At 41.7% G+C, this 14144-nt stretch overlaps 1 protein-coding gene across 8 annotated transcripts in view; it reads right to left on the bottom strand.

The window, feature by feature from the left end:
- APBA1 (amyloid beta precursor protein binding family A member 1) overlaps positions 1–14144 on the bottom strand; it is a 153668-nt gene that overhangs the window by 87876 nt on the left and 51648 nt on the right. For 2 of the 8 annotated variants that reach the window (XM_045022145.1, XM_045022144.1), the window contains exon 1: positions 4272–4481. The exons of 3 other annotated variants lie outside the window; for them this stretch is intronic. The gene's annotated coding sequence lies outside the window, so the exon portion shown is untranslated. 3 more of the 8 variants (XM_045022139.1, XM_045022140.1, XM_045022141.1) reach the window with 3 other exon arrangements.

Below are 14144 nucleotides of genomic sequence, written 5' to 3' on the forward strand. Positions count from 1 at the left end.
TGCACTCCCTAAGCAGGAGGTTCGGATGCCAGATCCTAGTGGAGAGAGAGAGGATGGGACACAGGTGTTTTGCTTGGTGGTGTGGGTTCTGCCTAACAGTCACAGGCACTATCTGACCTGCGGGTGCCCCTCTCCCCTGTTAAAAGACAGAGCTGATAGGCTCCATAGAGAGTCTTTTGGTCTGTTAAGTGACCACTAGAGCTGAAAGCACTGATAATCTTGTCTAAGTGCTTAGACCTACAGCAGGACAGTGTTTCTGTGGAAGAGACAGCCCAGCCTGCACTAGCAGTGAATGACACTCCCCCTCCCCCGAGAGCTGAAATCACTGAAAGCTCAGTGGAACCTTGAGAGACCAGAGGTCACAGTGGCAAATGGCAGTGGAAGGTGACATTGCAGGGCCATTGGGGATGGAGCGGTGGAGTGAACGGTGGCACGATGAACAACAATGGCCAGAGCAAGCAGTGAGATGGCTGGAAGAACGAGCAAGGTGCCTTCTCCTCCCCCACCACCCAGGGTGGGAGGTGAACTCATGTGAAAGCTGTCACATTGCACTCCATATGTCTTATGAAAATATTCTTATGGTGAATATGATGTAATTGGAATATTCTTTATGCAAAAGGTCTCCTGTAAGGTATCATTATAAAGCTTACAATCTACTGAATGTGTTCATACTATTTGTTTGCATATATTATTTCTATGTCTGGAGTTAGGAGAATAAGATATAAATTTGTTTTACTGATGTAAACATACTAAGTGGAAGCCATTAAGGGTGCTGCAGAATCAATTATCTGTAAATGGCTCTTTTTACTTGCAAACCTTCCTGTGTACGGGTAGGCCAGCCTAGAAAAATGGAGACGGGGGTCTCATTGGAGATGTGACCATATCACATGATACTAGATTCCATCTTAAATCTGGTACTTTTCCATTTAGAAGGAGGGGTGGGCACTGAGAGAGACAAAAGATTCCCACATTGTGCCAAAGCTATAAAAGGGGGTGGAACAGAACAAAGGGGCAGCCAGTCATGAGAAAGCCCCTGCTTACCATCTGAGATGTCTGCTGGAACTAACAAAGACTGTATCGGGGAAAGGATTGGCCCCAGACTAGGAAGGAGTCTAGTCTGTGAAAGAAGCTTATTGGAACATCCCTGAGGGTAAGATATTACCTGTAATCAATCTCCTAATGTATTAGGCTTAGACTCGCGTGTTTTTGCTTCATTTGCTTGGTGACTTACTTTGTTCTGTCTGTTATTACTTGAAACCACTTAAATCCTACTTATTATACTTAATACAATCATTTTTGTTTACAAATGAACACAGAGTAAGTGATTAATACCTGAGGGAGCAAACAGCTGTGCATCTCTATCAATGTTATAGAGGGCAGACAATTTATGAGTTTACTCTGTGTAAGCTTTATACGGAGTAAAACCGATTTATTTGGGGTTTGGATCCCATTGGGAACTGGGTGTCTGGGTGCTGGAGAGGTAACCTGCTGAGCTGTTTTTGGTTAAAGTCTGCAGCTTTGGGGGCATGGCCCAGACCCTGAGTCTGTGTTGCAGCAGGCTAGCACGTCTGGCTCAACAAGGCAGGGTTCTGGAGTCCCAAGCTGGCAGGGAAAACAGGCTCTGAAGTAACTTCAGCATATCAGGTGACAGTCCCAAGGGGGTTTCTGTGACCAAACATATCACAAAAGCATCTCTGTACTCTGGGTCTCCACTGACCAAGGACAACAACTATGAGTGGGGTGCGGTGGAGGGAGAAGAGAGTGACAGGTTAAAGGAATATTTGTTTGTTGGACTACATTTTAGTGACTTCACTCCAGAATGCTAGTTTTGTGACTGAGAAACTTATATCAATACATGTTTCTTAATAGGCCAACATTTTAAAAATGCATTATTTGTCAACATCGTTATCTCACATCATTGCTATCTCGAGAGGTTGTTAATTTGGGAAGTTTCTGTACTAAACTTTTTTATTATTATAATTAATTTTTATGTAAGAACGACCATACTGGATCTGACCAATGGTCCATCTACTCCAGTATCCTGTCTTCTGACAGTGGCCAATGCCAAGTGCTTCAGAGGGAAAAAGCAATCACTGAGTGATCCGTACCCTGTTATCCACTCACAGCTCCAGGTGAACAGAGGCTAGGGACACTCAGAGCATGGTGCTGCATCCCTGCCCAACCTGGCTAATAGCCATTAATGGACCGAACCTCCATGAACTTACCTAGTTCTGCATTTCCAAAGGGGCTAAAACTGAAAGAGATCTGGTTTTTCTTTCACTTGTTTGCACACAAGTATCCAAAAGGATGCTAAAAATACCAGCACAGCTCCATAGATGCAATTTGTCAGTTAACTGGCACTCCCTCTGCTGGCTGCTCTATGCAGTAGGCCACAAAACACTAAGCTTTCCCTATATAGACAATGGCTGTATTTTAAATTCTTCATTGACAGAAGAAGGGAATTCTTTTTAAATCAGATGTTTACAATGCAGAAGCACTGGAAAGACAAATTAATATATCTGGCCCTAAGCTATCTAAGAGTCTCCCTTTAATTTCAGTAACAAGTTGGATTCTCAAACTATTTTTTCCTTTATTCCTTTCTGATGTTTCTTCCTTACTTACCATGACAACACCTGAACAGCAAAACCAATGTCAGTATTTTCACACTTAAGAAGCTCTATACTTTTCCTTTCTAGGCACTATGCAACATGACATTGGGTCTTATCCTGTACTGACCCTGGGGCCTGCAAAACAGCCTGCTTTTACTTTTCAAATAACGTTACTGGAAATAGATCTACAGTACTGAAATATGGGTATTATAAACATCACAGTAACTCATCAACCTTTAGGTATGCAATGTGCGGACGCTATGCTGCGTCTTAAGCAAGGAAAATACCAACAGCAATTCATCATGCCAGGATTGCACAGGCTCCATTGATTCCTGATTTGTTGCAGAATACAATGCAAGGTTCTGGTTGTCAGAGCTGACACTAGGCATAAACAGACTAAGCAATTGCTTAGGGCCCCCTATTAATATGCGTTGGGAGGGAATATTCCTGTGTAGGGCCCCCAGTGGGCTAGCACTGGGAGTGCTGGTTGTAATTTCTAAAAGCCTTTTTGGGCCATGACAGAGCCATCTTAAAAATGTCTCTCCATCCCTCTGAGATAGTTGTGATCAACAGGAATGCTACTGCTGACAGTCCAGGCTTAAGCTCTTGTGAGCAAGGGGCAGAGCATCCTTGAAGATGAATTCCTTACTGGGAAAACCAAATTAAACCCAACTGATTTCACAGCACCGTGGGAAACCCATTACTTCCAAAAAACTCTGGCCAATGATGAACATGGAAGAACTAATTAAAAGCATAACTAACACCCACAAAACACAACACGAGTACTTGCAGCTGAACCTAGGAATTGGTGAAGACTACTAGGCTGCATTGCAGACAAATCTAACATTTTAATCACTAATTTTTACAACTCCTACCAACTTCAGTGGAAGCAACATCCTGCCCACAATTCACACTCTCTCTCAACTCTTACAGAAGTCCCAGCTTTTAACTAGCTTAGATAATAATCCAAGCATTATTCGAATATATTTACTAATTAATTTATACTTGTATCCACCAATGATCTAGGTGGTGTTATCCACATTTTACAGATGGGGAAAAATGAGGTACAAAGAGGCACAAAATGACTTGCTCGGTGTCATGGTGGCACAGCTGGTAGACAGCTAGGGAGTTCCTGACTCCCGGTCCTGCCATCAGTGCACTACATCATATTGTTCTCTTCTTTTCCTTCAGACATTAACTCCTTCAATCCCATCAGAACATGCATTAAGGCATTATATTTTTCACCCAAATGCTACACAGAATCTTTTCTTTATGTTTTTAATTCTTTAAATCCTTAGGATTACTGATGTAGTTTTGGGAAAGCAAGGAGGGGAAATTTCCTTACAGATATACAGTAACCTACTTCTTGTCTCACATAAAATCCCAGACAACGAAGATGTGAAAGAAATTAATTGAAAAGCCTTCCCTCAGTAATCACAGAGGAGGGGGAGGATGTTCATTCTCTGCTAAGGAAAACTCAACCTCCTACTTCTCCACAGTTTTCGGATCCTGAGGCAGAAAGAAAAAAAAAAAAGGGAAGAAATTCCCATCACTCCAACGATGTAATTTTCTTTCCTTTTCATGGTACAAAATGCCAGAGGATAGAAAGAGAAAGGCAGGCATTTGAGGAAATGCAGCAATATGCAACATAGTCACGCTCACCTTTGAACTAACTATATAAGCTTCTTCCAGCACTTCAGACCCACACACAGCATTCGGTGGGGAGAAAGGCTCTTGTCATTTCTGCAGCAATGTGCCAAAATCAAATTATTTCCATTATGTCATCATCAGACAAAACTATTTCACTCATGAAACTTCAACTCTTTCTTTAAGTATTTTTCCTTTTATTCATCTATCGGGTTTTGGGTTAATACTCACTGATAGCACCTGGAAGACTTTGAAAAATATTCTATATAGAAAAATCTCTGTCAGTCATATTTTCTCTCTCTTCTCCTTGTTACTAAGGCAACAGCTGCATGAAAACAGAATCTGTGTGTTGTAAGAATTCACAACTCAATAATCTAAGTGGGATGTCACAAAGAGGCAGTATATTGAGATGTAGAACCACCGGTAGTTGCAGCGAATGAGTGCTTAAAGCAAGAAATCGCTCAATATTTGTCTCAAGCAACTTTGTAAAAAATCTGCATAATGTATCACAAATATCAAAGAATGGAGGCAGAAATGCATCGTCTCTAAATCATATAGGCCAAATTCATGGGTCAGTAAAGTGCAAAATTTGCTAGAATACATCAGCAGAGGCTTAAACACCGAACCAGTTATTTTATAGCACTGTGTGATTTTTGGGGGGAGGGGGGCACTCTCTGTGGGACTTTGAATCATATTTACCAACCACTGCAAACATCTTTCTTAAGCAAAGTGAAAACTCAGTTGTTGCCAGCCAGGTTATAATATTGATTCGCCAGCCAGGGTGAACAAGACTAGTGTCCTTGTCTTAAGGGCCAAATTCTGAAGGTCTTAGTTATTTTTTATTCAGCCTCTGACCCTGAACAGGGACTGAGTAAAAAGTGAGCAGGAGCTCAGAATTTGGGCCCTATCTGGGATTAAGCATCTTTCAAAAACTCTCATAACACAGTATGACCCTACGCACACTAGCTGTTCAAATAGTGTGACAAAGTGCATGGCAATGTATGTGATAAGCATGACAGCTAAACATACCTGAAAGCCCTATCTAAACAGGACCTTAAAACTTATCAAGGATAGAACATAAAGAGGACAGCAAAACTCTGATGCGCTGCTTTAAATTCAACTTGGTAGAAACTGCAGGTGGTTCCCTGTTTTGGTTATTCCCAAACAGTCAGAAGTAAAGATCGCTGCAACTACAGGTGGTTCTCAGGCTGACAAATAACAGTCAACGTGAAGAAAGAAAATCTCTAGATAATCAATTTATTTCTGGTGAAGCTGTGTTTCCTGAATGTTAATTCCAGTAATCAAAGGCGAAGATACACCGTGTATTTGATCTTTAAATTGTTATTTTCCTTTGTTGAGAACTTTTATTTACATAGCCATGCTGCATGCTACCTCATACCAGGTTTCAACACAGACTGTCAACATGATGGCTGGATTCCTGGTAACTATAAACCCAAAACCATGTTCCAACCAGGACCATATTTGAAAATGGTTTCAAACACAGTTCCAAGCCCCAGTGTGAATCTGGGCAACAAGTCTAAGCTAATTTAGAGGCACACAAAAAAATCCATTGTTGGATATAAAGTGGTTAATGTAATACCACAATAAAATACAAACACATCATCTGCTCTTGGCAGATGTTGGGAAGACACTAATCAATCCATATGACATTAGAAATCTATTTTAAGGAATGAAATGAGAGAAGAGTCCCAACAGCACAACCTGAAAGACAGCAGTCTTTATAGATCAGAAAGAGTGTGTGCAGACCAACCTGAGCGTCAGATCTTACTGTTGCCGGCCCAAAAAGGCCTGAGGCAGCAAACAGTGGTTCGTTGCCCGGTGTGCGTCGCACTAATTATCACACCAGGGTGGAGAATGCAGAAAAAGTTTATTTGAGCTCAAGTAAGGTGCCAGGGAGATATTACAATCTCAGATCCTGCACACAGATGCAAGCTGTGTGTGTCTTCTTATACATGATTTCAACAAGGCATCCTCATTACCCCCCATTGCCCACTTACCCCCCTTCTCCCTTCTAGTCCCCTCCCATATAATAGGCACTTTGTATAGTTAACAATTAAATCATCCTTGACAGCAGACAATTCATCTTGTAACTTTTCAAGGCTGTTACCTTGGTTTACTTCTGAATTTATTACCGTCTCCCCTCCCCTCTTTCTAAACTAAACAGGAGATAGTAAAAAGAGGCCCTATCTTCTGGTGTCTTACACTGATAAGAAGCTGTTACACATTCCATTCTCAATATTAGCCTGGGAGTTCAATTAGAGTTTAATATGGAAGCACTTTGGACAAGCATAAAATAACTTTGGTTCAATTCAGGCCTAGTACAGAAAGACTTCATTAATACTGTGGTTTTCTACCCTCCTGAGTTATCTAGGGATATGCCTAATGGCACCAACAATCCCCCCCTTTGAGAATACTCAACAAACATTTGGTTGAGTTTTCTCATACTTTGAAGACAAAAAACAATTAAACTCTAGGGAGCTGGGGTATTCAGTCCCACATTCATCCTCCCTATGGACCCGGTAGGATTCGGTATGTGGAAGCCCACACCCACCCTAACCGGTCCTCATGCCTGGAAGGAGCATTGTGAATGTTCATACTTCCATCCAGAAAGTGTCCAAGTATGTCATCCCCCTGACCACAGATCAGATGGTTCCTGATAGTCTGTAAGGGCAGTGGGCCAAGTCTGGTGCTCAAGATCCATCTAAATATACCAGATCCCACTGCAATACCTTCCCAGTCTCAGTGATTCTCAATACCATCTCTGTCAGCAACTTCTGGGTCATAGAACTGAGGGTGGAAATGACATGTAACCCACCAACTCCAGCCTGTATTTGGGATAGCTGAGCTCTAAAAATAAGGCTAGTGGCCCCTTCTAGTTAGCCCAATTTCTTATCATGTTCCCAGCTTGTAAGAATATTTCAAATGGCTGCTGTATTATTGGCCTGAGTCCACAGAGATCTGATCAATTCCCTCTTCTTGCAGAGGAAACAACCCAGGCTCTCTGTTGTGTTAATCGTATGGCAGCCCCTTGTGAGCAATACATGCTGAAGGATTTATCCAAACCACAGGGCGCAGCCTGTAGAATAAACCCCAAAATCTAATCAATACCACAGTCTCAAACAGGGGTCCCACAAATTTCTTCCTGCCAGTGTATAATTCTTGGTTTCTACACCAGGGTCAGTCCTTAATGTCCTTTTTGGTCAGGAAATCCTGGATTCTGACACTGCACAACGCTGTTGGTGGTCAGCAGGGCTTAATAAGGGTCTTTCCAGCATAGAGCAAAAGCAGTCTTTCGTTGGTGGAGCTTTACATTAATCCAGTTTCCTGGTTCCAAGAAGTGGCAGGCCTCCTAGGGTCTTTGTGTAGTTTGTCTTTACCTGTGAAAAAAAGAAACCTAACACATTTCATTAGTGCCTGTCAGCGATTTGCAGACTTTACAGCTGTGTGGGCACATGTAAGCCTCCCTTGTCTTGGTTGTTAGCTAAGTCTTAGCTGAGAGCAGTGTCCTGAAATGGGGCTAATGCCCTATTTTTAAACTCAGCATGTTAGCTATTTTTCCTCAGTTAACTCGTCCTTCTTCCTTTGTCCTGTTTGGCTTCTTTTAACCTACAAAGGAAACTTAGCCTTCACTTATACATCTTTTGCTAACAATGAACACATATACATTGCCTTTATACAGTACATTAGTCTTATTATTTAAAGTTTGTCACATCTATCCTTTCACTAAAATAACTTTTTCCAGAGCTTTGGGACAACAAGTTAGGACAAGCACACCCACTTTGATGAGTTTATTTCATAGAGCCTCTAGTCCAATAGTTTCCCACCATCCCCAGCCCTCTGGCTAGAAATCTGAGATAGCCAGAAGGATCCCATGTACAATATGGGGAGTGGGTTAACTTTCCATGTCCTTGCTTCCAAAAACTATTAGTATGCAAGTTTTATTAACAATTTTCAATTAAAAGATTTGGCCAATAAAATTTCTCTCTCTTATTTAAGGAGATGTATTAAGCTTTAGTATATCATATTTTTCCCAATTTATCCAAGCACTTTGTATTCCAAGTTGAACAAAACAAGTATCTGTATTCCAATCCAGACCATCCCATAAACAAAATAATTTTGGCCACCAGACAGACACCACAAGACAGAACATAAAACAAAACATAATTTTTACTGTGCCATCAAAGGCATGGTATGTTGAATGCTGTTCAGCTAGCATCAGTTTTCTCTGATTATCTGAAAGGCAAAAACAGAAGTCTACCCTTTCTGGGCAATCAATCATCACTGAAAATATACAAATACCTTAGTTGATTTCAGGCAAAACAGGGGAATTACCCCATATTTTCATATATATGTTTCATAGGCAGCTTTGGTCTCAGTGACTTCTACTTTATCAGTTAGATAACTTGCATCAATACAGATGCTTCCTGACTTGCTTTGTACTTTTAACTCCTGCTTTTAAACATTGAAAGAAAACATCATCACTTATAGTGCCTTTAGAACCTAATAAGATTTCAATTACATAGCACTATATAAACATTTTTTAGATAATTCAACTAAATGGGTTATAACCAAATGATTGCAATCTAAAAATTTCTTTGCCTGAATTTATTTACAAACATTTCAAAAACAAACACCAAGAATTTTTCTCTTTAGCATTTTTACAAAGTTCAACTGCTGTTCCCTCCAGCAACTATGGAGTTAACTTTTCACACTGCCTTAAATCACTCACTTGTTTTCTCCAACAACCACTTTTCTCAACTTAAATCACTATGACAAGTATCCTCCTGGGTATTTGAAATCCCCATGTTTATACCTATTTACTCCTTTCTTCCACTAGACCGTCAAAAGTTTCCAACCCGTTTTCCAATCTCTCCGTCTGTTGTTTGCCTGCCTGGGCCCGATCCTTCTTTTCTAGCTGAACCGTTCTTTCCCTAGACACCAATTTGCTCCACTGCCAGTTTTAACTAAGGGGGGGGTTGGCTTCTCAACTAGCCCCCACCCTTCTGGTCTTTTTCCCTAAAACATTTTAACTCACAAGACTACCTAAGTCTTCCCTTGTGAGGCTTGCCACCTGGGCAAAACACATGGCCCACTGGTGTTTAATTATTTAATCTCCCCTTGTAGCAAACACACTACTATTACGGTGTATGCTGAGCACAAATAGTTAAATTTTGGCAAGTCCCTGAAGGACTGGTACTTGCTTAACCAGGGCTTCCTTTTCTAACTGGAAATCCTGTCTCAAAGCCTGCAACTTGCCCTGAGCGCAGGTTTGAGTTGCTGTCTGGGTCATGATCTATGCTCTTAATTGCTCAATTCTAGTTATCAAGTACATATTTGTTCTTTTTCTCCAACTACTCTATTGCCCAGTCCTGCTGCAACTGGGGGTAGAACCCCTTTCTAGTTCTCAGACTTACTGTAGCTGAGAGTAGGTTCACCTTTAATCATGCAATCCTCAACATATAACACCAACAGTTCCAAACAAAAGAAACACAACATAACAAAGGTAAAACAAATAGATGGTGTAAATTCTATAGGGCTCCCCCATTCTCAATTACTCACCAAACTGTAACAAATCTGTTACCAATTTATCTACTGCAGGACGTTGGGGGAGGACAAAACACACCATATAACCAAACCCCAAAGCTTCCCCAAGCCTTAAGCCACTTTAATACTCACACATATCCAGACTGACCACGTCTGTATATAACATTCAGAAAAGGGGAATAGGTGGACGGGAGATTATTCTGTATACAGCTTATCCAGTATTTCCAACATGCTTCCACTCTTGGGAGAGCTGTTCTTTTACACCCTGGAATCTCCTGCAGTGTCTCTTTCAGAGATCCCAGTTCAGGTCACCAAGCCATACCAGCTCTGGGATTGCAAAGACTGTTAAATCTCACTGAACAGTTAAGCTTTGCAAATGCAATCTCAGTTCTGTAACTTAGATTACCTTTAATTTACCTCTGTCTATATTTTCCCACAGCCAGCTGGGGCTAAAAATTTTTCTTTATACTTAACATAGTCTGACCTAACACGCAGAGCAGCTCTCTCTTTATCTCTGGCCTTAGCAGAGTTTCAAATTAACCCATTCCTAGACGAATTGCTCACACCGTGTCAGAGGCTTTTCCTTTGGTAATTAAAAGCTCCTCTGAGATATATGATCTTATCTAGATTGAGGGTACCTTCTAATGGACATTGTTTAGATGGATTTTTACGCGTGTAAAGATTCCAATTCTCTAAATACCTGCAGGTTTCAGGACCATAATGTACGTACATGTACTATGCTGGGGTACCCTTAGGGGGTGAGGTAGAATATTTAGACTGTCCCTTCCCCCATTTTCCACTTACACACACAGAGAGGGGGGCCCTGTCCGCACTAGCGGCTCATAAACTAAGAATCTCTCCCTACAGGACACTCACACAGGAGAGATTAACGAGGATGACTGACTCTTCTACATCTCCTTTCAGCAAAGAGCTTCGGCTAGTCTCTGGGAGACACAGCGCCGTATACTCTAATTGCATTCAATGAGATGATCAGACTGTCAGTAGCCCACACGGAAAGGAAGGGGGGGGAGGGAAGATAGGTTCACACATTCCTAGACCCAGGCAGCTTCCTCGCCGGACAATGCCAGGCTGAGTCAGCCCACCGTGGGTCGGATCTCCTAAAGATCCACTAGTTACTGGGCTTGCGTTAGACTACTCCTGATCATTAGCATTTGCTTCACAGGTTAATCTGGGCGTCTTCCAGCAACAGACACTCACACTGGTATACACACACACACACACACCAAGACCATTATTCCCACGGACAATCCTCCTCCCAGTGCAGCTCTGGGGCATATGGTGGGGGATTTTTACAAGAGCTCTTTATACAAACAGTTTCAAAAGCTACCCATTTGCTAACAAAACAAAAGTAATTGAAGGATCATGTTGTAATTAAGTGATCCTTCTGGTGGCCACCTTTCCTGGCTCTCTAGTTGATATTGAGGCCAGTCAACTGTACAGAACCTTTTTAGTTTACCCTTAATCATTGGATCCAAACCAAACACTTTCCAATTTGCTAGAATGCATTCTGGGGGCATACACCATGCCCTGCCTGTACTCCATCCCTGCCCCATACCTATGGGAAGACACTGGGCGTCCCCAGGTCTTAACAGGCAAACAAAAGGTTAACAGCACTGAACTGTTCCTACCTTTTCCACAGGACCGGTTCCTCACCGTCGCCTGCAGCTGCTTCTCCACTATCTGAGTGCGTTGCACCGTTGTGCCTTCCAAGGTCGGTCTGACACGTCCCTGCCGAGGCCCCCGGTAAAAGCACCGGTGCGCGCTGGCATCGGCTGTGACTGTCGTCCACCGGCCATTGGAGGAGTCCGGGCAAGGCATAATTTTGCCTCGAGCCCACCCAGGGACGCCAAGACTGTTGCCGGCCCAAAAAGGCCTGAGGCAGCAAACAGTGGTTCGTTGCCCGGTGTGCGTCGCACTAATTATCACACCAGGGTGGAGAATGCAGAAAAAGTTTATTTGAGCTCAAGTAAGGTGCCAGGGAGATATTACAATCTCAGATCCTGCACACAGATGCAAGCTGTGTGTGTCTTCTTATACATGATTTCAACAAGGCATCCTCATTACCCCCCATTGCCCACTTACCCCCCTTCTCCCTTCTAGTCCCCTCCCATATAATAGGCACTTTGTATAGTTAACAATTAAATCATCCTTGACAGCAGACAATTCATCTTGTAACTTTTCAAGGCTGTTACCTTGGTTTACTTCTGAATTTATTACCGTCTCCCCTCCCCTCTTTCTAAACTAAACAGGAGATAGTAAAAAGAGGCCCTATCTTCTGGTGTCTTACACTGATAAGAAGCTGTTACACATTCCATTCTCAATATTAGCCTGGGAGTTCAATTAGAGTTTAATATGGAAGCACTTTGGACAAGCATAAAATAACTTTGGTTCAATTCAGGCCTAGTACAGAAAGACTTCATTAATACTGTGGTTTTCTACCCTCCTGAGTTATCTAGGGATATGCCTAATGGCACCAACATTACCATCCCACAAGCCAGCCATCTAGAGAGAGATAGAGATCCCAAGATTTTCCTATAAATGTTCTCATTATGCGGGAGGGATATTGGAGGGTGAAGAGGTAGCATGGGGTGGAGATGCCAAACTCAAGAGATCCCTAGAATCCACAGGGAAAGGGCTATATATTGCCCCGCCCTTCTGCTCTCTTGGCTATTCCTGAAAAGGCCTTGCCACACTTTGCCTTCACGGAGTAGAAAGTTCCCAGCAAGAGTTAATGCTGCTCACAGCCCCAGTTGTGTGAAGTTATTGCAGAAGTGGCAGGTTTGCAACCCCTTTCCCTGCTGTTCCTTCCAGGGCTTTTCCATCCTGTATCAGTCTTCTTTGCTCCCCTGCACATCTCACATCAGAGCGGAGGTTACAGCACCAAGTTTTTGCAGTTTCTCTTGCATACTGCCAGAGTAGACAAAGGAGATGCAGTGAAACCGAGACTGTCTGGAAGCATGCAGCAATACTTTGCATCAGAGCGAGGTAACATCTGAGGTGCAAAATCGTAGAGGAGAAGGCAGATTAGCACACATTAGACTGAGAATTCTCTCCACGGGAAAGACTGTAATGATAAATGAAAATACTACAGGCTTGAAAGAGGTTACATATAGGAATCTGCACAGATCAGTATAGGGATCACAGCTTTTTATCAAGGATATGGAAGGCACAGCAGAACAAGCAAAAGAAACATTGCAGAAAGAAGGAATTTCACTATGTGAATAGCCGGGTTAACAAATTAAAGACAACTTCATGCAAATAAAACATAGGATAAACTCAGGAGCAAAAACCAAAAGAGGGCATCTATATTGCATGAAAAGTTGCTTCTATGGACACAGAGCTGCTTCTTTGTTCTAGAATATTTAACTCTTTGTTGCTTGGGAATCAGATTTCAGGGAAAAATTATTGGCAGAGAAAAATTATTGGCAAATAGCAGGAGGAATATCAGTCCCACATGCAGGTAACAGAATACAGTGAGAAGCTAAAAGCCTTATTTACAATATTTCATAAATAAGAAGCTTGTAAAACTGACAGTGATGGATAGAAGAAGCAAGAAGCAGGGTCTGGCATTGTGTACAAACACATTTTGTAAAGGGAGGGTCATACAGGAAGCTATGCAAAGTAAGATATTATGGTCCACAGTAAACAAAAACAGCCAATTTATAATCTGTATTCAAGATACACCAATGCAGACAAAATCACCTGTCAAGATCAAAATCAAAAACAATAATCCATATATACTGCAAATGCTTAAACCAAAAAAAAATATGAAAATGGAAAAAATAATTGGTTCAGCCCCCAAAATAAATGGTAACATTTAAATGAACACAAAAGACAGCTAACATCAAAAAGGCTCAGAACACTGAAGATTTGATGGTGTCTTTGGCTCTAAGCCATCACCGGCATGCTTTAATCCCTACTTCATAAAATCCATATACAACAGAACCTCAGAGCTACAAACACCTTGGGAATGCAGGTTGTTCCTAACTCGGAACAAAACATTATTGTTGTTCTTTCAAAAGTTTACAACTGAACAGTGACTTAATACAGCTTCAAAACTTTACTGTGCAGAAGACAAATGCTGCTTCAGCCATCTTAATTTAAATTAAACAAGCACAGAAACAGTTTCCTTACCTTGTCAATTTTTTTTTTTTAAATTTTTTAGTAGTTTACATTTAACACAATACTGTACTGTATTTGGTATTTTAATTTTATTTTATTTTATTTTTAATCTCTGCTGCTCCCCGATTGCATATTTCCAGTTCCAAATGAGGTGTGTGGTTGACGGGTCAGTTCGTAACT

The sequence above is a fragment of the Mauremys mutica genome, chromosome 6 (assembly GCF_020497125.1).
Source record: "Mauremys mutica isolate MM-2020 ecotype Southern chromosome 6, ASM2049712v1, whole genome shotgun sequence".
Taxonomy (NCBI): domain Eukaryota; kingdom Metazoa; phylum Chordata; order Testudines; family Geoemydidae; genus Mauremys; species Mauremys mutica.